Source organism: Aquarana catesbeiana, linkage group LG01 (genome assembly GCF_042186555.1).
Source record: "Aquarana catesbeiana isolate 2022-GZ linkage group LG01, ASM4218655v1, whole genome shotgun sequence".
NCBI classification, from domain to species: domain Eukaryota; kingdom Metazoa; phylum Chordata; class Amphibia; order Anura; family Ranidae; genus Aquarana; species Aquarana catesbeiana.
The window spans coordinates 428,404,263-428,431,247 of NC_133324.1; the positions used below are offsets into that span (position 1 = coordinate 428,404,263).

The 26,985-nt window shown below is 42.0% G+C and overlaps 1 protein-coding gene across 11 annotated transcripts in view; it reads left to right on the forward strand.

The window, feature by feature from the left end:
• The window catches only part of LINGO2 (leucine rich repeat and Ig domain containing 2), a 3,171,904-nt gene that overhangs the window by 2,030,217 nt on the left and 1,114,702 nt on the right, over nucleotides 1–26,985 (forward strand). The window lies entirely within an intron of this gene.

A 26,985-nucleotide genomic window follows, 5' to 3' on the forward strand; every position in this document is an offset into this window, starting at 1 on the left:
CCCAATAAAATACATTTACATTTTTGGTTGTAGCATGACAAAGTGTGGAAAATGTCAATGGTGTATAAATACTTTTTCAAGGCACTGCACATACTATGCAAGACTACAGCATTAATATAAAACTTTCAAACAATATAAAAGTGAAAACCCAGCAATGGTTGTGAGACTGCTCAACTCAAACATCCTTAGAAATGTACAGCAGTGGTATTGAAACCACTCATAACGAATAAATAAATACATAAATAACAGATATAAAATAGTGCAGCAACAAAAAAATCCAAATAAACAATGATAGTAATGAAACTGCTCCATCTTAAAATAGAATCTCCCACCATGATGTGCAAATGAATTCATAGTGGCTAAGTGGTTAGTGCTTCTGCCTGACAGCACTAGGGTCATCAGTTTAAATCCCAACCATGACACTACCAGCCTAGAATTTGCATGTTCTCCCTGTGCCTGTGTGGGTTTCCTCCCACACGCCAAACACGTGCTGGTGGGTTAATTGGATCATGTCTAAATTGGCCCTAGTATATGTATGCTGAAAGGTGCATTTTCACCTTTAATCACTAGTCCTGACTATTATCTTATTATCTGATTACAATTACCTTATCGGACGATTCCGTTGCTTTCACCCACATATATCTCTATGCATAGGGGGACAGCGTATATTAATAATTGACACAACACGTTGCTTCATACACTGTTCTGATTTATCATCCCAGACGGGGGGTTAGGTAAGAATGAAAGATAGGCGTTACCGACCAAATTCCACCAATAAGGGTACATATTCAAATTACATCAACCAATCATAATGTCACAATATCATTATGTCACCTAGGCAGATATAAATGTAGCCCATCTTATGACACATACGTCACTTCCCCATGTCTGGTTTAGTTTTCAACACAAGACCCATCTTACACAACAATATATATTTACTTAATAAGCAAAATGATAACTTTTAAAGGTGCAGTTTGTATATTAGATTGCAAAATACAAGGGGGCTTTTTACATGACCCTTTCAATCCTTTCTATTGCCACAAATGTGACAAATTACAAACCCTGTTGCCCCCAATATGCCCCCGACATTCACCTGGAATACTTTTCCATAAATGTACCACTATCTTAAGCATGTAAAAACAGAGAATAACATATAATCTCAGCTGCATAGCAATTGTCCATGAAACATAAAGGGGGAAGGGGAGTGACAGTTCATAAAAGCAAATGAGAGGGGCATGACAGCCTTTTGGCCAAATGAAAAATAGCCCCAAAGAACAGCACAAAAAAGTCTCTTGTATGGCTTATGAATATCCATTAAAATTCAAAAAAGAAGGAAAAGGAAAATGTCCACATTATAATTCTCAGTCGCCTAAACTTTTCCCCAAACTTTTCCCAAACTTTTGGTTTGATTCTGTGCTCATCCACATAACCAGAGATTCTCTGCCCCAAGCCCTGCCTCCTTGTAAGGACAGAACTTGACATCCACATGCAGACCAGAACTGATCCATTGGGCTACACTTGGGTCTTTGGGCTGGCATCTGGATCTGTCAGAAACCATGAAATCAGATCAAGACAGAAGTACAGTTGAATCACACTTTTTTAATAATAAAAGTAAAAAGAACAAACGTAGTCAAAACATAGACAAAGTTCAGTAACCGGAACAGATAGTCAGCCAAGCCAGAAGTCAGAGATCAACGTAGAGAAACAGCAAGCAGGAACTGGAGCCAGAAGGGATGTCAGCAAAGCAAGTCTTTAAACAGGAATGCAGGAAATCGTCACTGTGATGTTGACCAAGGCGAAGGCAGAGCTCCTCTAGACTGGACAGCTTAAGTAGGCAGGACTGACGAGCAGGACATCATCAACAGCTGAGTAACTGTGGAGAGAGATGGGAGCTGGCAATTAGCCAACAGCTGAGTGGCCAGCTCAGAGAAGGAAGGGCTGAGCCCAGCCCTGACAGTACCCCCTCCTCAATGACCCCTCCCCCTCAGAGGACCACCAGGCTTGAGAGAAAAATGCCTATGGAAATAATGGAAGAGGACAGGGGCATGTACATCCAAGGATGAGACCCAAAAGCGTTCCTCCAGACCGTACCCTTTCCAATGCAACAGGTACTGTATGTGCCCACGGAACTTACTGGAGTCAACAATGCACTATACTTAATACTCCTCATGGTTCTCAACCTGTACAGGGTGAGGACATGGCACCAAGGTGGTAAAGCGGTTGCAGACCAAAGGTTTTAATAAGGAGACATGAAGTACATTCAAAATACGCATATTAGAAGGAAGGTCTAATGCGTAAGCCACTGGATTAATCCTGCGAAGAATACAGAAAGGCCCAATAAACCGAGGTGCAAACTTCAGGGAGGGAACACGAAGTCGGCGGTTGCGAGATGACAGCCAGACTTTGTCCCCAACCTGGTAGGAAGGTGCAGGCAGGCGTCTGCAGTCAGCATGGAGTCTGTACCTATCATTAGCATGATGCAAAGCCTCCTGGGCTTGTGCCCAAGTGGAATGAAGACCACAGAGATGCTCCTCTAACGCAGGCATACTCTGCGGAACAAATCAGTCATGCACCATGGAAGGTTGGAAACCATAATTCGCCATAAACGAGGACAATCAGTAAGCATAATTCAAGGCACTGTTGTGAGCAAACTCTGCCCACGGTAATAGGTCTGACCAGTTGTTATGATGGTGAGAGATATAGCAACATAGGAATTGCTCCAAGGGCTGATTGGCTCGTTCTGCTGCCCCATGAGACTGCGGGTGATATGCAGAGGAGAAAGCAAGCTGAATTCCCAACTGTGCACAAAAAGGCTCCCCAGAACTGGAACACAAACTGACTACCTCTGTCTGAGACAATCACCTTGGGTCGCCCATGTAAGCGAAAGATCTCCCAAGCAAAAATGGAAGCCAGTTCCTTAGAAGTGGGCAACTTCTTAAGTGGAATACAATGACACCATAAGGATAACTGTGTTGCCCTGGGAGTTGGGTAACTCCACAATGAAATCCATAGACAGGTGGGTCCAGGGCCTCTCTCCATTGGGTATGGGTTGTAGGAGGCCCACTGAAAGGTGTCATGGAGTCTTATTCTGAGCACACGTGGAACAAGCAGCTACAAAGGCAGCTACATCAGCATGTAGACTAGGCCACCAGAATTGTTGGGAAATGGCCCAAACGAGTTGTTTCTTCCCAGGGTGGCCAGCAGCCTTGGGAGAATGGTAAGTCTGGAGCACGGCAGTATGGAGACTCTCTGGGATAAAGCAGCGGTCACAAGGTTTTTCAGGCGGAGCATGGACTTGAGCAGCAAGAATTTTATCACCCAAAGGAGAAGTGAGACGGGTGTGAATCGTAGCCAGAATGCGATGAGGAGGAATCACAGGAACTGGAACGGGCTCCAACTTGGAAGTGGAAGGCGTCAGCCCTTACATTCTTAGTACCGGGTAAGAATGAGACAATGTAATTGAAACTTGACAAGAAAAGAGCCCATCGTGCCCTTCTGGGAGAGAGGCATTTAGCCTCAGACAAGAATGTGAGATTCTTATGGTCAGTAAGAATGAGAACCGGCACAGTGAAACCTTCGAGGGGATGTCTCCATTCTTTCAGGGCTAAAAAAAAATCACCAACAGCTCTCTGTCACCAATATCATAATTGCACTCTGGCTCTCTAGGTGACAATTTCTTGGACAAGTAGCCACAAGGATGCATAGCACTCTCAGAGGTAGGACATTGAGACAGAAGGGCACCAACACCAGTTTCAGAAGTATCAACCTCAAGGATAAAAGGTAACGTAGGATCAGGATGTGCCAACACAGGAGCAGAAACAAAGGCAGCCTTGAGACTCTCAAAGGCCTTTATGGACTCTGGAGACCAATGCTGTGAGTTAACGTCCTTTCTGGTCATATCAGTCAGGGGCTTGACCAGAGATGTGAAGTTACGAATAAGTTACGAATAAGTTTCCGATAATAGTTAATAGATAATAGTTAATAGATGATAGGAAATGCTGCAGAGGACATAAATCCACGGGTCAGGGCCACTGTAGGACTGACGAAAGTTTCTCTGGGTCCATCAAAAAAACATCAAAAAACCAGAGGTGGAAATGACATAGCCCACAAATTTAACCTGTTCACAATGGTTGCACTTCTCCAGTTTACAATAGAGATTGTTCTCTCTTAGTTTCTGAAGCACACGACAGACATCTGTGTGGTGGCTCTCCAGGGACTTGGAAAATATGAGGATATCATTGAGAAAAACCACCATACATATCTGCAACAAATCTCGTCGGACATCGTTAATAAATTCCTGGAAAATGGCCGGGACATTACAAAGGCCAAAAGGCATTACAAGGTACTCGTGATGGCCTGTTCTGGTATTAAATGCAGTTTTCCACTCGTCACCCTCCTTAAGCCTCACGAGATTGTATGCACCTGTCAAATCAAGCTTCGTGAAAACCGTTACTCCCTTGAGGCGGTCAAATAACTCAGTAATCAACGGAAATGGATAGGCATTCTCAAGGTGTCATAGGGCACGTGCAGAGCAGCAATCGAGGATGAGGCTTGTCACCCTGACACAGTCCAACCCTGATCACAGTAAAGAGCTAATGAAATTGGCTCTTTATCACGTGACCTGCTGTGTCCAATCACAGCCGGTCACACAATGTCAACAAACCGCAGTAACGAGATGTTACCAGGTTCTCCTCCTCACACACGAACCTCACACATCTTTTCCATTTCCAGGTGTCCCTTTTTCCTGAGTTCTAAGATTGGAGGTATATATTTGAAAATATGGTGTGATTGCTACTGAACAAAAATGTGTGGAAGGTTTGTGACCTGGTTAGATGTTTCACTTGGATGAGGACTTAGTAAGACTAAATTGCCATAAGTGTTGAAGATAAGTAATGAGAAAAGCTGATGGTTAATGGAAGGATACCTAATGAAAAATGTAATTGGATTAGCAATAACTAAGCTTTAGAGCAGTGGTTCTTAACTCCTGTCCTCGGGACCCACTAACAGGCCAGGTTTGCAAGATAACTGAAATACATCACAGGTGATATCATTTGCTGCTCAGTGATTGCAGTATTCGAGTCTGCATCTCCCCAAGGTAATACTTAAATTCTGGCCTGTTAGTGGGTCCTGAGGACCGGAGTTGAGAACCACTGCTTTAGAGTGAGATTGTCAGAGTTGGGAAGCAGACCGATGGAGCTTTGGAGGAATGATGAAAAGGTTTTTGCTGAGGTGCTTTCCAAAATAGACACTGAACAACCAATCCATGAGCCCCCTTCCCCACCAGACAGGACTGTGCTGCGTGGAAGAGCTGTATATGTGACTTTACTTCTGTTTATTGACTTATGCCTTGTTCCATATTTTACCTTTGTGTGGAGGTTGCCATTTTGGTAGAGGAACAAAGCTCCACCCCCAATGATTCAATATTTGATGACTGAATGAAGCAGAAATAGGCATAGCCTACATTGCAATTCCTTTGGTACACCTTCCTCACCAGAAAACCCTCAGGAGAACAGTGATCTACATAGTACTGACATGCTCAAATGTAAGTGCAAAACGTGAAAGACTAACATTCAGAGGCAGCAGTGCCTTTGGTGATCTCACATTGCAGATATATAGATGTAAGTCTTCAGGCATGGGAATACCTAGGCTCACGCACACCAGGGTGTCTACTGCTATTGTTCAGTTGGGATTAAAAGCAAAAGGGAAAATTCTCAGGGTACTACTTAGGAGGTGCAATTATCAGTTTTATGCTGTGTACACACGAGCGGACTTTCAATGGACTGAATCACGTCGAACTTTTCGATGGACTTACGACGGAGTTCCGCCGAAACAGACCTGCCTACACACGGTCACACCAAAGTCCGACCGTCTAGTACGTGGTGACATACACGAGGTCTGACGAGACTATAAAAAGGAAGTGCAATAGCTTGTGCACCACCCTTTGGGCCCCTTCTGCTAATTTCGTGTTTGCCTTGTGTTAGTAGAAGTTTGGTGAGAGACGATTCACGCTTTTCAGACTCGTGTTTTTCAAATCATTTAACTGTTGTTCAATTTGTGCTTGTGAGGTTTGTATCTGCTTTTCAGTGCGTGTAGTGAGTTCGCATTGGTTTATTCAGTGTGTTCTTGTTCGCTCATTGCTGATTTTCAGCTCGCTCTTCACAGGCCTTGCTGTTCTTCAGTGCGTTCTGTTAAGTTCGTTCTGACCAGCCGACCATTTTGAAGCCATGTTGCATGTACGTACTCATCGTAGAGTTTGTGCTATGCTTGGGCTTGGTGTTGGGGTTCATTCTTCAACTCAAGTCCAGTCCATGAACAGGGCGGGAAGTTCATGGACGAAGAATTGGTTGCTCCAGCGTGACCAATTCTCTCACATGCCTTTGCTTCGTGAGATCCATGAGAATAATCCTGATGATTGACACAACACGTTGCTTCATACACTGTTCTGATTTATCATCCCAGACGGGGGGTTAGGTAAGAATGAAAGATAGGCGTTACCGACCAAATTCCACCAATAAGGGTACATATTCAAATTACATCAACCAATCATAATGTCACAATATCATTATGTCACCTAGGCAGATATAAATGTAGACCATCTTATGACACATACGTCACTTCCCCATGTCTGGTTTAGTTTTCAACACAAGACCCATCTTACACAACAATATATATTTACTTAATAAGCAAAATGATAACTTTTAAAGGTGCAGTTTGTATATTAGATTGCAAAATACAAGGGGGCTTTTTACATGACCCTTTCAATCCTTTCTATTGCCACAAATGTGACAAATTACAAACCCTGTTGCCCCCAATATGCCCCCGACATTCACCTGGAATACTTTTCCATAAATGTACCACTATCTTAAGCATGTAAAAACAGAGAAAAACATATAATCTCAGCTGCATAGCAATTGTCCATGAAATATAAAGGGGGAAGGGGAGTGACAGTTCATAAAAGCAAATGAGAGGGGCATGACAGCCTTTTGGCCAAATGAAAAATAGTCCCAAAGAACAGCACAAAAAAGTCTCTTGTATGGCTTATGAATATCCATTAAAATTCAAAAAAGAAGGAAAAGGAAAATGTCCACATTATAATTCTCAGTCGCCTAAACTTTTCCCCAAACTTTTCCCAAACTTTTGGTTTGATTCTGTGCTCATCCACATAACCAGAGATTCTCTGCCCCAAGCCCTGCCTCCTTGTAAGGACAGAACTTGACATCCACATGCAGACCAGAACTGATCCATTGGGCTACACTTGGGTCTTTGGGCTGGCATCTGGATCTGTCAGAAACCATGAAATCAGATCAAGACAGAAGTACAGTTGAATCACACTTTTTTAATAATAAAAGTAAAAAGAACAAACGTAGTCAAAACATAGACAAAGTTCAGTAACCGGAACAGATAGTCAGCCAAGCCAGAAGTCAGAGATCAACGTAGAGAAACAGCAAGCAGGAACTGGAGCCAGAAGGGATGTCAGCAAAGCAAGTCTTTAAACAGGAATGCAGGAAATCGTCACTGTGATGTTGACCAAGGCGAAGGCAGAGCTCCTCTGGACTGGACAGCTTAAGTAGGCAGGACTGACGAGCAGGACATCATCAACAGCTGAGTAACTGTGGAGAGAGATGGGAGCTGGCAATTAGCCAACAGCTGAGTGGCCAGCTCAGAGAAGGAAGGGCTGAGCCCAGCCCTGACAGTACCCCCTCCTCAATGACCCCTCCCCCTCAGAGGACCACCAGGCTTGAGAGAAAAATGCCTATGGAAATAATGGAAGAGGACAGGGGCATGTACATCCAAGGATGAGACCCAAAAGCGTTCCTCCAGACCGTACCCTTTCCAATGCAACAGGTACTGTATGTGCCCACGGAACTTACTGGAGTCAACAATGCACTATACTTAATACTCCTCATGGTTCTCAACCTGTACAGGGTGAGGACATGGCACCAAGGTGGTAAAGCGGTTGCAGACCAAAGGTTTTAATAAGGAGACATGAAGTACATTCAAAATACGCATATTAGAAGGAAGGTCTAATGCGTAAGCCACTGGATTAATCCTGCGAAGAATACAGAAAGGCCCAATAAACCGAGGTGCAAACTTCAGGGAGGGAACACGAAGTCGGCGGTTGCGAGATGACAGCCAGACTTTGTCCCCAACCTGGTAGGAAGGTGCAGGCAGGCGTCTGCAGTCAGCATGGAGTCTGTACCTATCATTAGCATGATGCAAAGCCTCCTGGGCTTGTGCCCAAGTGGAATGAAGACCACAGAGATGCTCCTCTAATGCAGGCATACTCTGCGGAACAAATCAGTCATGCACCATGGAAGGTTGGAAACCATAATTCGCCATAAACGAGGACAATCAGGAAGCATAATTCAAGGCACTGTTGTGAGCAAACTCTGCCCACGGTAATAGGTCTGACCAGTTGTTATGATGGTGAGAGATATAGCAACATAGGAATTGCTCCAAGGGCTGATTGGCTCGTTCTGCTGCCCCATGAGACTGCGGGTGATATGCAGAGGAGAAAGCAAGCTGAATTCCCAACTGTGCACAAAAGGCTCCCCAGAACTGGAACACAAACTGACTACCTCTGTCTGAGACAATCACCTTGGGTCGCCCATGTAAGCGAAAGATCTCCCAAGCAAAAATGGAAGCCAGTTCCTTAGAAGTGGGCAACTTCTTAAGTGGAATACAATGACACCATAAGGATAACTGTGTTGCCCTGGGAGTTGGGTAACTCCACAATGAAATCCATAGACAGGTGGGTCCAGGGCCTCTCTCCATTGGGTATGGGTTGTAGGAGGCCCACTGAAAGGTGTCATGGAGTCTTATTCTGAGCACACGTGGAACAAGCAGCTACAAAGGCAGCTACATCAGCATGTAGACTAGGCCACCAGAATTGTTGGGAAATGGCCCAAACGAGTTGTTTCTTCCCAGGGTGGCCAGCAGCCTTGGGAGAATGGTAAGTCTGGAGCACGGCAGTATGGAGACTCTCTGGGATAAAGCAGCGGTCACAAGGTTTTTCAGGCGGAGCATGGACTTGAGCAGCAAGAATTTTATCACCCAAAGGAGAAGTGAGACGGGTGTGAATCGTAGCCAGAATGCGATGAGGAGGAATCACAGGAACTGGAACGGGCTCCAACTTGGAAGTGGAAGGCGTCAGCCCTTACATTCTTAGTACCGGGTAAGAATGAGACAATGTAATTGAAACTTGACAAGAAAAGAGCCCATCGTGCCCTTCTGGGAGAGAGGCATTTAGCCTCAGACAAGAATGTGAGATTCTTATGGTCAGTAAGAATGAGAACCGGCACAGTGAAACCTTCGAGGGGATGTCTCCATTCTTTCAGGGCAAAAAAAAATCACCAACAGCTCTCTGTCACCAATATCGTAATTGCACTCTGGCTCTCTAGGTGACAATTTCTTGGACAAGTAGCCACAAGGATGCATAGCACTCTCAGAGGTAGGACATTGAGACAGAAGGGCACCAACACCAGTTTCAGAAGTATCAACCTCAAGGATAAAAGGTAACGTAGGATCAGGATGTGCCAACACAGGAGCAGAAACAAAGGCAGCCTTGAGACTCTCAAAGGCCTTTATGGACTCTGGAGACCAATGCTGTGAGTTAACGTCCTTTCTGGTCATATCAGTCAGGGGCTTGACCAGAGATGTGAAGTTACGAATAAGTTACGAATAAGTTTCCGATAATAGTTAATAGATAATAGTTAATAGATGATAGGAAATGCTGCAGAGGACATAAATCCACGGGTCAGGGCCACTGTAGGACTGACGAAAGTTTCTCTGGGTACATCAAAAAAACATCAAAAAACCAGAGGTGGAAATGACATAGCCCACAAATTTAACCTGTTCACAATGGTTGCACTTCTCCAGTTTACAATAGAGATTGTTCTCTCTTAGTTTCTGAAGCACACGACAGACATCTGTGTGGTGGCTCTCCAGGGACTTGGAAAATATGAGGATATCATTGAGAAAAACCACCATACATATCTGCAACAAATCTCGTCGGACATCGTTAATAAATTCCTGGAAAATGGCCGGGACATTACAAAGGCCAAAAGGCATTACAAGGTACTCGTGATGGCCTGTTCTGGTATTAAATGCAGTTTTCCACTCGTCACCCTCCTTAAGCCTCACGAGATTGTATGCACCTGTCAAATCAAGCTTCGTGAAAACCGTTACTCCCTTGAGGCGGTCAAATAACTCAGTAATCAACGGAAATGGATAGGCATTCTCAAGGTGTCATAGGGCACGTGCAGAGCAGCAATCGAGGATGAGGCTTGTCACCCTGACACAGTCCAACCCTGATCACAGTAAAGAGCTAATGAAATTGGCTCTTTATCACGTGACCTGCTGTGTCCAATCACAGCCGGTCACACAATGTCAACAAACCGCAGTAACGAGATGTTACCAGGTTCTCCTCCTCACACACGAACCTCACACATCTTTTCCATTTCCAGGTGTCCCTTTTTCCTGAGTTCTAAGATTGGAGGTATATATTTGAAAATATGGTGTGATTGCTACTGAACAAAAATGTGTGGGAGGTTTGTGACCTGGTTAGATGTTTCACTTGGATGAGGACTTAGTAAGACTAAATTGCCATAAGTGTTGAAGATAAGTAATGAGAAAAGCTGATGGTTAATGGAAGGATACCTAATGAAAAATGTAATTGGATTAGCAATAACTAAGCTTTAGAGCAGTGGTTCTCAACTCCTGTCCTCGGGACCCACTAACAGGCCAGGTTTGCAAGATAACTGAAATACATCACAGGTGATATCATTTGCTGCTCAGTGATTGCAGTATTCGAGTCTGCATCTCCCCAAGGTAATACTTAAATTCTGGCCTGTTAGTGGGCCCTGAGGACCGGAGTTGAGAACCACTGCTTTAGAGTGAGATTGTCAGAGTTGGGAAGCAGACTGATGGAGCTTTGGAGGAATGATGAAAAGGTTTTTGCTGAGGTGCTTTCCAAAATAGACACTGAACAACCAATCCATGAGCCCCCTTCCCCACCAGACAGGACTGTGCTGCGTGGAAGAGCTGTATATGTGACTTTACTTCTGTTTATTGACTTATGCCTTGTTCCATATTTTACCTTTGTGTGGAGGTTGCCATTTTGGTAGAGGAACAAAGCTCCACTCCCAATGATTCAATATTTGATGACTGAATGAAGCAGAAATAGGCATAGCCTACATTGCAATTCCTTTGGTACACCTTCCTCACCAGAAAACCCTCAGGAGAACAGTGATCTACATAGTACTGACATGCTCAAATGTGAGTGCAAAACGTGAAAGACTAACATTCAGAGGCAGCAGTGCCTTTGGTGATCTCACATTGCAGATATATAGATGTAAGTCTTCAGGCATGGGAATACCTAGGCTCACGCACACCAGGGTGTCTACTGCTATTGTTCAGTTGGGATTAAAAGCAAAAGGGAAAATTCTCAGGGTACTACTTAGGAGGTGCAATTATCAGTTTTATGCTGTGTACACACGAGCGGACTTTCAATGGACTGAATCACGTCGAACTTTTCGATGGACTTACGACGGAGTTCCGCCGAAACAGACCTGCCTACACACGGTCACACCAAAGTCCGACCGTCTAGTACGTGGTGACATACACGAGGTCTGACGAGACTATAAAAAGGAAGTGCAATAGCTTGTGCACCACCCTTTGGGCCCCTTCTGCTAATTTCGTGTTTGCCTTGTGTTAGTAGAAGTTTGGTGAGAGACGATTCACGCTTTTCAGACTCGTGTTTTTCAAATCATTTAACTGTTGTTTAATTTGTGCTTGTGAGGTTTGTATCTGCTTTTCAGTGCGTGTAGTGAGTTCGCATTGGTTTATTCAGTGTGTTCTTGTTCGCTCATTGCTGATTTTCAGCTCGCTCTTCACAGGCCTTGCTGTTCTTCAGTGCGTTCTGTTAAGTTCGTTCTGACCAGCCAACCATTTTGAAGCCATGTTGCATGTACGTACTCATCGTAGAGTTTGTGCTATGCTTGGGCTTGGTGTTGGGGTTCATTCTTCAACTCAAGTCCAGTCCATGAACAGGGCGGGAAGGAGTTCATGGACGAAGAATTGGTTGCTCCAGCGTGACCAATTCTCTCACATGCCTTTGCTTCGTGAGATCCATGAGAATAATCCTGATGATTTCAGGAACTTTCTCAGGATGATGGACCCCGTTTTTCACCGTTTTTTGGCTTTGCTGACCCCTTATATCAGCAGGCAGGATACCTACATGAGGCAAGCCATCACTCCGGAGCAGAGGCTAGGCGCAACGTTGTGGTACTTGGCAACTGGGAGAAGCCTGCAGGACCTCAAGTTCTCGATAGGCATCTCCCCCCCAGGCTCTGGGGATCATTTTCCCAGAGACCTGTTCTGCCACCATTCAGGTCGTGCAGAAGGATTACATTAAGGTAAGATGTATCCTTTAACATCACATTGTATTATATTTAATGTTTGCTAATGTATTGTATTTCTTTCCTCAATCCCTAATTACCATGATTGCAATATGCTGTGAATGTCCCCTTTGTCCTCATGCATGCTGGAAGCTTTTAATGTTCCTTTTTTGTCCTTTGTGCATATTTGCCTTCACTAACCTCCCCAGCATGCTATGCTGTGCCCATATCCACCTCGTCTAGTCACTTAACAATGTATTTTATCAGCTCCATTGTAGTGCTTTAGCCTAAACTAACCCTTTAAAATGTGTCCAAATGGTCTGTGTGTCCTTAAATTAATTTATAAGATCCCCCTCCCCATAAAATGTGTCCAAATGGTCTGTGTGTCCTTAAATTAATTTATAAGACCCCCTAAAATGTGTCCAAATGGTCTGTGTGTCCTTAAATTAATTTATAAGCCCCCCTTCCCATAAAATGTGTCCAAATGGTCTGTGTGTCCTTAAATTAATTTATAAGACCCCCCTCCCCATAAAATGTGTCCAAATGGTCTGTGTGTCCTTAAATTAATTTATAAGCCCCCCTAAAATGTGTCCAAATGGTCTGTGTGTCCTTAAATTAATTTATAAGACCCCCCCTCACCCTAAAATGTGTCCAAATGGTCTGTGTGTCCTTAAATTAATTTATAAGCCCCCCTTCCCCTAAAATGTGTCCAAATGGTCTGTGTGTCCTTAAATTAATTTATAAGCCCCCCTCCCCCTAAAATGTGTCCAAATGGTCTGTGTGTCCTTAAATTAATTTATAAGCCCCCCTCCACATGAAATGTGTCCAAAGGGTCAGTGTGTCCTTAAATTAATTTATAAGCCCCCCTCCCCTAAAATTTGTCCAGATGGTCTGTGTGTCCTAAATTAATTTATAAGCCCCCTCCTAAAATGTGTCCAAATGGTCTGTGTGTCCTTAAATTAATTTATAAGCCCCCCACCTCCCCTAAAATGTGTCCAAATGGTCTGTGTGTCCTTAAATTAATTTATAAGCCCCCCTCCCCCTAAAATGTGCCAAAATGCTATGTGTGTCCTTAAATTAATTTATAAGCCCCCCTCCCCCTAAAATGTGTCCAAATGGTCTGTGTGTCCTTAAATTAATTTATAAGCCCCCCTCCCCTAAAATTTGTCCAGATGGTCTGTGTGTCCTTAAATTAATTTATAAGCCCCCTCCTAAAATTTGTCCAAATGGTCTATGTGTCCTTAAATATATTTATAAGCCCCCCTCTCCTAAAATGTGTCCAAATGGTCTGTGTGTCCTTAAATTAATTTATAAGCCCCCCTCCCTCTAAAATGTGTCCAAGTGGTCTGTGTGTCCTTAAATTAATTTATAAGCCCCCCTAAAATGTGTCCAAATGGTATGTGTGTCTTTAAATTAATTTTTAAGCCCCCCCACCTCCCCTAAAATATGTCTAAATGATCTGTGTGTCCTTAAATTAATTTATAAGCACCCCTAAAATGTGTCCAAATGGTCTGTGTGTCCTTAAATTAATTTATAAGCCTCCCTCCCCCTAAAATATGTCTAAATGATCTGTGTGTCCTTAAATTAATTTATAAGCACCCCTAAAATGTGTCCAAATGGTCTGTGTGTCCATAAATTAATTTATAAGCCCCCCTAAAATGTGTCCAAATGGTCTGTGTGTCCTTAAATTAATTTATAAGCCCCCCTCCCCCTAAAATGTGTCCAAATGGTTTGTGTGTCCTTAAATTAATTTATAAGCCCCCCTCCTCCTAAAATGTGTCCAAATGGTCTGTGTGTCCTTAAATTAATTTATAAGCCCCCCTCCCCCTAAATTGTGTCCAAATGGTCTGTGAGTCCATAAATTAATTTATAAGCCCCCCTAAAATGTGTCCAAATGGTCTGTATGTCCTTAGATTAATGTATGAGCCCCCCTCTCCTAAAATGTGTCCAAATGGTCTGTGTGTCCTTAAATTCATTTATAAGCCCCCTAAAATGTGTCCAAATGGTCTGTGTGTCCTTAAACTAATTTATAAGCCCCCCACCTCCCCTAAATTGTGTCCAAATGGTCTGTGTGTCCTTAAATTAATTTCTAAGCCCCCCTCCCCCTAAAGTGTGTCCAAATGGTCTGTGTGTCCTTAAATTAATTTAAAAGCCCCCTCCTACTAAAATGTGTCCAAATGGTCTGTGTGTCATTAAATTAATTTATAAGCCCCCCTCCCCATAAAATGTGTCCAGGTGGTCTGTGTGTCCTTAAATTAATTTACAAGTCCCCTCCCCCTAAAATGTGTCCAAATGGTCTGTGTGTCCTTAAATTAATGTATAAGCCCCCCTCTCCTAAAATGTGTACAAATGGTCTGTGTGTCCTTAAATTAATTTATAAGCCCCCCCTTCCCCTAAAATGTGTCCAAATGGTCTGTGTGTCCTTAAATTAATTTATAAGCCCCCCTCCCCCTAAAATGTGTCCAAATGGTCTGTGTGCCCTTAAATTAATTTATAAGCCCCCTCCTACTAAAATGTGTCCAAATGGTCTGTGTGTCCTTAAATTAATTTACAAGCCCCCCTCCCCCTAAAATGTGTCCAAATGGTCTGTGTGTCCTTAAATTAATGTATAAGCCCCCCTCTCCTAAAATGTGTCCAAATGGTCTGTGTGTCCTTAAATTAATTTATAAGCCCCCCTCCCCCTAAAATGTGTCCAAATGGTCTGTGTGTCCTTAAATTAATTTATAATCCCCCCTCCCCCTAAAATGTGTCCAAATGGTCTGTGTGCCCTTAAATTAATTTATAAGCCCCCCTCCTAAAATGTTTCCAAATGGTCTGTGTGTCCTTAAATTAAATTATAAGCCCCACCCCTCTCCTAAAATGTGTCCAAATGGTCTGTGTGTCCTTAAATTAGTTTATAAGCCCCTCCCCTAAAATGTGTCCAAATGGTCTGTGTGTCCTTAAATTGATTTATAAGCCCCCCACCTCCCCTAAAATGTGTCCAAATGGTCTGTGTGCCCTTAAATTATTTTATAAGCCCCCTCCAATAAAATGTGTCCAAATGGTCTGTGTGTCCTTAAAACAATTTATAAGCCCCCCTCCCCCTAAAATGTGTCTAAATGGTCTGTGTGTCATTAAATTAATTTATAAGCCCCCCTCCCCTAAAATGTGTCCAAGTGGTCCGTGTGTCCTTAAATTAATTTTTAAGCCCCCCTAAAATGTGTATAAATGGTCTGTGTGTCCCTAAAGTAATTTATAAGCCCCCCACCTCCCCTAAAATGTGTACAAATGATCTGTGTGTCCTTAAATTAATTTATAAGCCCCCCTCCCCCTTAAATGTGTTCAAATAGTCTGTATGTCCTTAAATTACTTTATAAGCCCCCCCTAAAATGTGTCCAAATGGTCTGTGTGTCCTTAAATATTTATGAGCCCCCCTCCCCCTAAAATGTGTCCAAATGGTCTGTGTGTCCATAAATTAATTTATAAGCCCCCCCTAAAATGTGTCCAAATGGTCTGTGTGTCCTTAAATTAATTTATAAGCCCCCCTCCCCCTAAAATGTGTCCAAATGGTCTGTGTGTCCTTAAATTAATTTATAAGCCCCCCTCCCCCTAAAATGTGTCCAAATGGTCTGTGTGTCCTTAAATTAATTTATAAGCCCCCTCTCCCCCTAAAATGTGTCCAAATGGTCTGTGTGCCCTTAAATTAATTTATAAGCCCCCATCCTAAAATGTGTCCAAATGGTCTGTGTGTCCTTAAATTAATTTATAAACCCCACCCCTCTTCTAAAATGTGTCCAAATGGTCTGTGTGTCCTTAAATTAATTTATAACCCCCCCCTAATATGTGTCCAAATGGTCTGTGTGTACTTAAATTAATTTGTAAGCCCCCACCTCCCCAAAAATGTCTAAAAATTGTCTGTGTGTCCTTAAATTAATTTATAAGCCCCCTCCCCCTAAAATGTGTCCAAATGGTCTGTGTGTCCTTGAATTAGTTTATAAGCCCCCCTCCCCCTAAAATGTGTCCAAATTGTTTGTGTGTCCTTAAATTAATTTATAAGCCCCCCTCCCCCTAAAATGTGTCCAAATGGTCTGTGTGTCCTTAAATTAATTTATAAGCCCCCCTAAAATGTGTCCAAATGGTCTGTGTGTGCTTAAATTAATTTATAAGCCCCCCTAAAATGTGTCCAAATGGATTGTATGTCCTTAAATTAATTTATAAGCCCCCTTCCCCTAAAATGTGTCCAAATGGTCTGTGTGTCCCTAAATTAATTTATAAGCCCCCCTAAAATGTGTCCAAATGGTCTGTGTGTCCTTAAATTAAATTATAAGCCCCCCTCCCCCTAAAATGTGTCCAAATGGTCTGTGTGTCCTTAAATTAATTTATAAGCCCCCCTAAAATGTGTCCAAATGGTCTGTGTGTAATTAAATGAATTTATAAGCCCCCCTAAAATGTGTTCAAATGGTCTGTGTGTCCTTAAATTAATTTATAAGCCCCCTAAAATGTGTCCAAATGGTCTGTGTGTCCTTAAATTAATTTATAAGTCCCCCCTCCCCTAAAATGTGTCCAAATGGTCTGTGTGCCCTTAAATTAATTTATAAGCCCCCTAAAATGTGTCCAAATGGTCTGTGTGTCCTTAAATTAATTTATAAGCCCCCCTAAAATGTGCCCAAATGGTGTGTGTGTCCTTAAATTAATTTATAAGCCCCCACATCTTACATTTTATCAATGGGCCATCAGAGGGGGTGAGGAATCTGATAAGTGGGCCTTATATTTTAGTCTTTAAATACTCCTTAAAATAAATGTTATACTGATGTTGGGGAAGAATATATGTGTCTAATCTGCTTGCTATGTTTATGTGCAAAAGTACTAATATTTTTTTTCCTATTTTGACTCCTCAGTTTCCTTAAACGCCACAGGAATGGCAGACTGTGGCATCCCATTTTGCCACCTGTTGGGACTTTTCCAACTGTGGAGGGGCTATAGATGGGAAGCACATCCACATCATGCCACCATCCCATTCGGGGTCATACTTTTTTAACTATAAGGGGTTTCATAGTATTGTGTTAATGGCGGTAGTGTCGCCACAATATGAATTTCTGTATGTGGACGTGGGGAAGAATGGCCGGATGTCGGATGGAGGAGTCTTCGCCCATACGGAGTTCTACCAGCGTTTCCAGAGTGGTGGCCTGGGATTGCCACCTGATGTGGATAACGTAGAAGGACTCCCCTTTGTCTTCATTGCAGATGAAGCCTTCGGTCTGGGCGAGCACCTGATGAGGCCATTCCCCCAAAGGACCCTCACCCCGGAGAGCAGGGTTTTTAACTACCGGCTGGCCAGAGCTAGAATAGTTGTGGAGAATGCCTTCGGGATAATAGCCAGCCGGGTCCGCCTGTTTCAGACAGCAATCCACATGGTGGATTACAAACTTAATCACAGTGTCCTAGCATGCTGCATCCTGCACAATTTATTACGCAAAAATTCAAGAAATTAGCTTGCATCAGTTGGGCCTGAGGCCGGACAGAGAATCCTCTGACAGGCCTGGATACTGGCCATACTGGCTTGGCCCCCCAAACCTCCCATGAAATTTTGGATAAATATGTTAATTTTTTTACGGGTAGGGGGCTATTGCAATGCCAGACAATGTCTAATTTTTATGAATAAAAAATAATGATCAGATAAAATCTAGAAATGTATTTATTGCTTGCCTTTCTTTTTGGCAGTCTCCTAGTGCACTTGTAGTGCCATGTGTATTTTCTTTTAGTAAATAAACCCCATTGTCACTGTAAACACCAAATAACTTAGAAAACTGGTATTGAGCATTGAAAGAAGAAGCCACACATTGTTGATTCACAAACTTTTTAATCTGTGCACATTCACATGTGCGTTTATAAACATTTTTTAGAAAATATATATTTATTTTTTTAACAATATTTTTTTTTTGTTTTTTTTTTTTACAAACAGGCATAATTTATTTTTTTTTGGTTTTTTTTTTACAAACAGGCATAATTTTGTTTTTTTTGTTTTTTTTTTTTAAAAACAGGCATAATTTTTTGTTGTTTTTTTTTACAAACAGGCATTTTTTTTGTTTTTGTTACAAAAACCGATTGCGCATGATGTCAAGGCTATTGCGCATGGCATCAATCTGTCCATTCCAGGCCATGATCTGGCCAATCAGTCTTTTGGCACTGTCCGTTGTAAATGCTTCCCCTTCCACAACCAGCACATCACCTAAAATTGATGAAAAAACATGTATTTAGAAATATGCAGGAATACATAGATTACTTGAAGCTGGGGTGTCAGACACTCACCTGGTGGGGTGCCCATGTTGCCCACTTCCTCCACCTCTCCTTCCTCAACATCCTTGGGGGGGCTGGGACTAATTTCCCATTCAGGCAAGGTCGGGGGTCCCTGGGATCCTGCTGTCTGAGTCTTTTCTCCCCTATGAGAATTAAACAAAAGGTATACTTAGCACACAGATATTTAAGTCTAGAAATAGGAATATGAAACATTGCTTAGAAGTGGTGTACAATTTTCTGTTTGGGAAGAGATCCAAGTTAAAGACATGATTAAAATTCCCTTTTAAACAAACTGAAATACTTACCTTTTTTGGCCAAGTTTCACAGATGGAGACACCCCAAGTATCCCCTGGAGCCCCTGTGTGGGTTACCCTAAAAATTGTGCTCTGGTGTCCCACACTAGTGCTCCTGAGTCCAGATGTGTAAACAGCTGCTGAGTGTCCTCTACTTACATTCCACTGAATGAAGTTTGCTATTCATTCTAGTTTCAAAGACATCTAGACAACAATGTCCTAAACTTCTTTTAATAAGACAAATTACCAAGACCAAAATGTTGTTTAAACCCTGTATCAACTAAATACACTGTATATATTTTCAAACGATGTTTCCTATGAACGATGTTTCCTAGGAACGATTCGTGTGTACACAAACATGAAAGTAGCCATTTAAAACTGTACAACAGTAAAGAAAAGCACATGGAGCAGCATGCAAGTTAATAATCAGAACAGGAACACATGACAAGTACTTATTTTTTTGAAGAACTTTCTTTATTCTTCTGTACTGATGTGGCTCCCTCAATTTAAGGTCAGACCACCGTTTCCTCAATTGGCCTTTAGAGCATTGTACCCCAAAATTCTGATGCAGGGTCTTCAGTACTTTGGACATGATCTTGGCCTTGCGCAAATTTGGCTGGGTGTATGGTCCATGCTTCCCATCATAGTCGTTCCTCCACAAGATGTACACCATCTCCACCATCTCTTCAAAGGCCATATTGGAGGCCTTAAATCTTCTCTTCCTGGATCAGGACGTTTCACGGCTTCGGGCTTTCCTCATTACTGGAAGATTTAATACACACCTGTTGTGTCTCCACCATGTTACTCCTACTGCGCACCGTAGAGAGAAGGGGTGGGGAATATTCGTGAAAAAGAACGTCAGGGGTGGGCAACGCAGGCAGAGTTTCACGCATGCGCACTGTATATAAAGATGACACGCAAGTGCCGTACGTGAGCGGAAGAAATAGGAACGGAAGTTGTGAGCGACCGAAACAAAGGTAATTTTTATATGAATTTTCGAACATCAGTGGCCTATACTGCTTATAGATTGAGGCCTATATTGGGATAAGATTATAAGAGTTTAGGCTAACATTAGTGTTTTTGTCTTGTGTATTGTCTTACAGAAAAAATTAATAATAAGTTTAAGGACCCTGAATTCATGTCACAATTTATTGACAAGTACAGAGAGATGAGGAATCTGTGGGAGGTCAAGCACAGTGCATACTACAACAAACCAGTAAGGAAGGTAACGCTGGAGAGACTTCTGGCATTTGTGCAGACTTTGATCCCAGAAGCAACCTTGGAGATTTGGGAACGTAAAATTGGGATCTTGAGGAATATGTACAGGAGGGAGCATAACAAGATCCCGGCTTCCCTGAGATCAGGAGCATCAGCAGATGATGTGTATGTACCCAAGTTGTAGTACTTCGAAAAACTGTGTTTTCTTGACGACCAGACTGAAGCCAAGGAATCGCTTTCGACCCTTCCCTCCACCCTTCCCTCCACCCTTTTTTCTACCCCAGCAGAGGCTGATGAGGAACAACCTGGGCCTTCCATCCTGGAAGAACCGGATGCGCCCAGCTGGAGCCAGGTATATTATTTTTAGACATATTTAGTGTCCTTATATTAATGATGTTAACTAGATGTTATAATTTATTAACTATTAAGGATTTTATCCAAAAAATGATGTATACATACCAATTGACAGTAGTGGTCAAAAATGTTTGTCACCAGCTTGAAAAAATGCTGGGGTCATAATGATATTCTTTTATATGTATTAACATTGAATTTGCAAGTCATGGGCTGAAAATTGTGTGTGATTGATGAACCAAAAACTAAAACTATGTCAGTTTTCTATACACAGGATGAGCTCAGCCAGGAGGAAGTTCTGTAAAGTGGAAGGCAGGAGGAGGCCGGACCCAGTGACAGCCAGGAGGTGGGTGGGCCCAGTGTCAGCCAGGAGATGGCCGAGCTCAGTAGAAGCCTCACCCAATCGCAGGTGCCTCCCTCTGCATGCAAACAAAAAGGCCCAGGAAGGGCACAGTGACAGAGGAGGCATCACTGCGCCTCATTAGAGAAGCTACAGAGGTCCTGAGGAGCCCACTTGACACTGAAGAGGCCTATGGATGCTATATAGCGACCAGGTTGTTTGAATGTGAGAGGGGCCAACGCCTCCTCTGTGAACAAATTATTAGTGATGCCCTTCACAAGTCCACCACCAGAGCCACAGCCTCCAAGGAAGGCTGCAGGGAAGGCTGCAGGGAAGGGTGCAGGGAAGGCTGCAGGGCAGCATGGAGGGAAGGCTGCATTGAAGAGAAGAACGTGATGACCTGGGTTCAGTCTGGTCTGACAGAAGACGCAGGCTGGTGTAGTACCACATCTTGGGGACATATATGTCATCTGCTGCTGGTCTTGATCTCTTGGATTCCTGGACCAGGTTGTGCTCACTATTATATGGACTCCTCAAGATCCCAATTTTCTTTCCAAAGACTTGATGTGTGCCCTGGGGCCAAAAGGATTCACAAATTCCTAAAGTTTCTCAAGCGTTGCCTTCATTTTTATTTTGTTAACCAGAATAAATGGATATTTTATTTTCTGAAAATACTTGCCTATGTGTTTTTATTCAAATACATTTCTAAAAGACAGTGTCAAATTAACAAGGGACACCAACCTCCTTGAGGTTCCAAAAAAAAAAATAAAAAAATATAATGTTATTGTGGTAACTTGACACACAAAAAAATAAAACATTAATAATGTTATTTTATTAACTTGACACACAAAAAAATAAAACATTATTAACCACTTCCCGCCCGCCCTATAGCGGATTGACGTCCGGGAAGTGGTTGTGTTATCCTGACTGGACGTCATATGACGTCCAGCAGGATAACATGCCGCAGCGCACCCCCGGGGGCGCGCATCGCGGCGATCGGTGGAGCGGTGTGTCAGTCTGACACACCGCTACACTGATCTTGGTAAAAAGCCTCCGGCGGAGGCTCTTTACCACGTGATCAGCCGTGTCCAATCACGGCTGATCACGCTGTCAATAGGAAGAGCCGTTGATCGGCTCTTCCTCACTCGCGTCTGACAGACGCGAGTAGAGGAGAGCCGATCGGCGGCTCTCCTGGCAGGGGGGGTCTGTGCTGATTGTTTATCAGCGCAGCCCCCCCGCAGATCACCACACTGGACCACCAGGGATCGCCACTAGGACCACCAGGGAGAGGGGCAACATGTGGATGGCCAGGTATGTACCCCATGGCCATCCACATGTGCCCAGTGTGCCAAATCTGTGCCAATCAGTGCCCACAAATGGGCACTGATTGGCACAATTATATTGCAGTGATGCCCAGCAATGCCACCCTTAGGGGCATCACTGCAAACAAGCAATGCCATCAGTGCCACCCATCAGTGTCCATTCATGCCACCTGTCAGTGCCCATCCGTGCCCATCAGTGCCCATCTATCAGTGCCCATCCGTGCCCATCTGTGCCAACTATCAGTGCCACCCATAAGTAACCATCAATGCCACCTACGAGTGCCCATCAATGCCACCTATGAGTGCCCATCAGTGCCGCCTATAAGTGCCCATCCGTGCCACCTATGAGTGCCCATCAGTGCCGCATACCAGTGCCACCTATCAGTGCCCATCAGTGCCACCTATCAGTGCCCATCAGTGCCGTCTATCAGTGCCCATCACCAGTGCCCGTCAGTGCCACCTCATCAGTGCCACCTCACCGTTGCCACCTCATCAGTGCCCATCAGTGCCACCGTATCAGTGCCCGTCAGTGCAGCCATATCAGTGCCCGTCATTGAAGAAGAAAACGTACTTATTTACAAAAAGTTTTAACAGAAACAAAGAAAAACTTGTTTTTTTTCAAAATTTTCGGACTTTTTTTATTTGTTGCGCAAAAAATAAAAAGCGCAGAGGTGATCAAATACCACCAAAAGAAAGCTCTATTTGTGGGAACAAAATGATAAAAAACTTGTTTGGGTACAGTGTAGCATGACCGCGCAATTGTCATTCAAAGTGCAATAGCGCTGAAAGCTGAAAATTGGTCTGGGCGGGAAGGTGTCTAAGTGCCTGGTATTGAAGTGGTTAATGTTATTGTGGTAACTTGACACACAAAAAAATAAAACATTAATAATGTTATTGTGTTAACTTGACACAAAAAAAACATTAATAATATTATTGTGTTAACTTGACACAAAATAATGGAGATCACTAGAAAATAATTTATAAATAATCATAAAAAAAGATCTTGATGAAATAAAAAATAATAAAAGATGACTCAAAAAATAAATTTGTAAACATTATTATGGAGATCGGGCTTTTAAAAAATACAATATCATTCAAGAGATCAGGAGAAATAATCCAGAAATCTGTTTGTGAGAACTCTGTGTGAATATGAGCAGCAAAACAACTTCATTCTTCTAGCATTATAAAGAAGACAATAAGGCACTGCATTAAACAATCACAGAATTTGCAGCGTGAGGAATGTGCTAGCTCCAATACGAACACTAGTTTTACCAGACCGAGCGCTTCCGTCTCGTACTTGCTTCAGAGCATGCGTCGTTTTTTTGTCCGTCGGACCAGCATACAGACGAGTGGATTTCTCGATAGGAACTGGGTCCGGCGGAGTTCCGGTGGAAAGATTTGAAACATGTTCCAAATCTAAAGTCCATCTGATTTTTGACAGAAAAGGTCAGCTGAAGGTCCGATGAAACCCACACACGGTAGGATTGTCTGACGGATGCGTTCAATCGGACCAGTCTGGTCGAAAAGTCCGCTCCTGTGTACACGGCGTTAGATGTGCCCTACAGCATTGCAAATCTTTACTTTTTTTAATTCATATTCATATTAAATATGTATTTATTACAGACGTTACAAACCTGGAACAATAGTTTCTGATGTGCTAAAGAAATTGATTCTATCTACGTTGTAAACTAACACTACATAACCCAAGAAATATTTTACTGAATAGTGTTTCTCCCAAAAAAATTGGCAAGAGTATTGTTCATTAGCTTACAGCTATTTTTGTTTCTGTGTAAAAACTACAACACATTTGTCAACATGTAAAAACAGGGAGGACAACTCTAACTGGAAATAATGCCTCTGCACTTAAGGTGTCACTGTAGTTCCCTGCTTGGTGGGACATTTAATAGACCATGGGGGTAGAAATAGACAATCTACTAAATAAGGGGAAAGCACTAAAGGATGGGGAATGTGTACTGGCCTTTGCAAGAAACCTAGCCTGGAAAATACAAGCAAGGTAAGAGAATGCATCTTATACACATTCTCCTCAGAGTGAGGAGAATGTGTATAAGGCACTAGATTGCTCCAATTACAAGCACAATTGTGTACCTTTGAAAACATACTATAGCAAATACTGTACATTCTTAAATATATAAAAAGTCATGTTAAACTCAAAGCAAATATAAAATTAAATATACATAAGAAACATATATTCTGATACAGCTTCATAAAGGTTACAGAACATTTCAAAAGACACTTATTCATAGAAATTTCACAAAAGTATACTTGTTTTCTCTCAAGTAAACACTAGAAAATTGACAACTACTACTGTCCTGTATGTGATTACATTTTTATGCGATTGATGTGATTACAAGAGTATGCGATTAGATTTGTCAACAGTTCGTACCTCACGGAGAGTCCAGGCTAGAACATCATGTTTTTTCTTCAGGACATGTTTGGTCTTTTTCAAAATGTAACAATTGTATTAGATACTATGATTTGAGTCCTGCTGACTGATGACAACATTATACAACTAAATAAAAGATTACTTCTTGCTTGTTTTATATAACAATGTTTTTCAGCCTTGACAGTTAACCACCTATCAAAAATGTAAAAGCTTGGACAACAAAGGCTATCTGAAAATAAAATAATATAGTGAAGCACAGTTAAAAAAAGAACAGTGAGAACTGGGAAATCATTTCAGTTAAAGCTATAACTGGGGGGGGGGGGGGGCAGCAGTCCCTGTATCTTGTTGAGAGAGGCTATTAATTAAAGATGAACTATGGTCACATTTAAAATCACAATCGTGATGTAGGCTGCCAATACCAATAAGATTGGCTTTTTAAGTGCCTTCTAAAAATATCCCTTGTAAAAGATGGTAAGCACCTGTTGGTCTTACCAGTAGAACCATTGGACAGGCACTTCTTTCGATAAGGTGCCAATGCTTTACCTTCTTCACTTTAGTGTTGTCACCCATAACTTCTGTGTATGTGCTTAGGTGTTGGCACAATTGATGGACTATCTACAGCTCTTTGGTTTGACAGTACATTGTTACACCAGCTAGAGCTTAGGAAAATTATGTAAAAGCTACTGTAAGCACAGTCCCCATCACCATCTCCAGCACTGTCTAACAAGGTGTTTGAGAAAACCCAGCCTATCCACTGCAAGACTCTAACAAAGGTGGATAATTATATATATGTCACATGACATCTTGCCTTAAAAATGTCTGTTTACATTTAGAGAGGAAAAAAACATGCACATGCACTATATAAAGTGTATGTAGTATCAGCTATATAAGTACACAGCGCTGTGTTTCAGCAGCAGTTCAAGAACTTCCTGTCCTACTCCCAGAACAAAGTTGAGTCTGGTTGAGTGCTGCTCAGCCATTGACAGGGAGCTTTGTATTCTTTGAATGAATAGAAGGCTTCCTCTGATTGGCTGAGCAGGAGATTGTGATATCATCCACCCACCTTTCCACTTAGCCAATTAGAGGAAGCCTTGTACTTATACACAGCTTTCTGTAAATGGCTGAGCAGTGCTGAATCTGATAAAATGTTGTTTCGGGAGTAGTACAGGAAGCGCACATCCCAACACAAGGCTCTATAATGTCTGTAGCCGTGTACATTTTATACAGTGCACATAGCCACTGCAGGCGTTTGTGAAAGAAATTGTTTATTTGGACCAGCTTGATCCAAACAAACTATTTAAAGTTCACTAAAATCTAGAGTTAGGGTTAAAGGGTATTTATTGAGTCACTTTTATCTCTGGCATTAGTTTGCCACTTATTCATCTGTTCCTGCAGTGCTGACCTAAAGGGGATCCATCCCCATGGGAAAGTTAAAAAATCTCAAAAGACACAAATAAAATAAAAACAGAAAAAAGGATATAGCATATAAATTTAAAATGTGCCTTCAATATTAAAGTTCCGTATATAAAATTCAGCTGTGCTCTTCCATTTAATTTTTTGTCAATCAAACTGTTCAGGCAATGAGGAGAATTTACTGAAAAAGGTAATTGAAAAATAGGTTGCAGTAGCAATCCTGAAGGTTACAAATACATATATATCACTGAACCCAATTTTTTTTTTTAAATAACTAAAATAAAACTAGAGCATATAAAAGATGGCTGAACACACACCAATAGTAGCGTTCCTTATATAGTACATATGCATTCAAACTAGACTTAGAAGTTTACTCCAATCCCCCATAACTATGAGTCAAAACAAAGGTTATTTACTGCTATTTTTTTTTTACTTTTTATGTATCCCATGTGTTCAGATAACGCAGGATGCATTGAACAAACTGTTTCTTTTCTGTCACACAACTCATTTTCTAAGCGACAGTAAAATCCTTATTCTCAGTATAATCATTTCCCTTTTTTAGACACGATAAATTATATCCCCATCTGCTTTTCTGATTTCTTTTCCTTTCCAGTTAGTTCTCTAGAACAAACAGGTCTGAAGTTAAATTGCTTGGAAATTCTACTATGTGGTATCCTTTGATAAGTTGTGGTCATATCAGTAAACTCAATGAAAAATACTGTGTTTCTCAAAAAAAGGAAGAAATGGATATTCCAACTGATACTTTCAATATATAAATAGAAGATTAAACAAACAGACAGCAAAGTAAAATAAAAATAATGCTATCATATATATAGCTATATACCCACCTGTAAGTTATTTATTAACTATTTTTGTTTAAGATCCAATATCTGTGTAACATTTTTGATCATTTAATTTCAGTATTCATATTAGTGAAGCTATCCAGGCAAAAGGGGAAATCGCTGAGTTA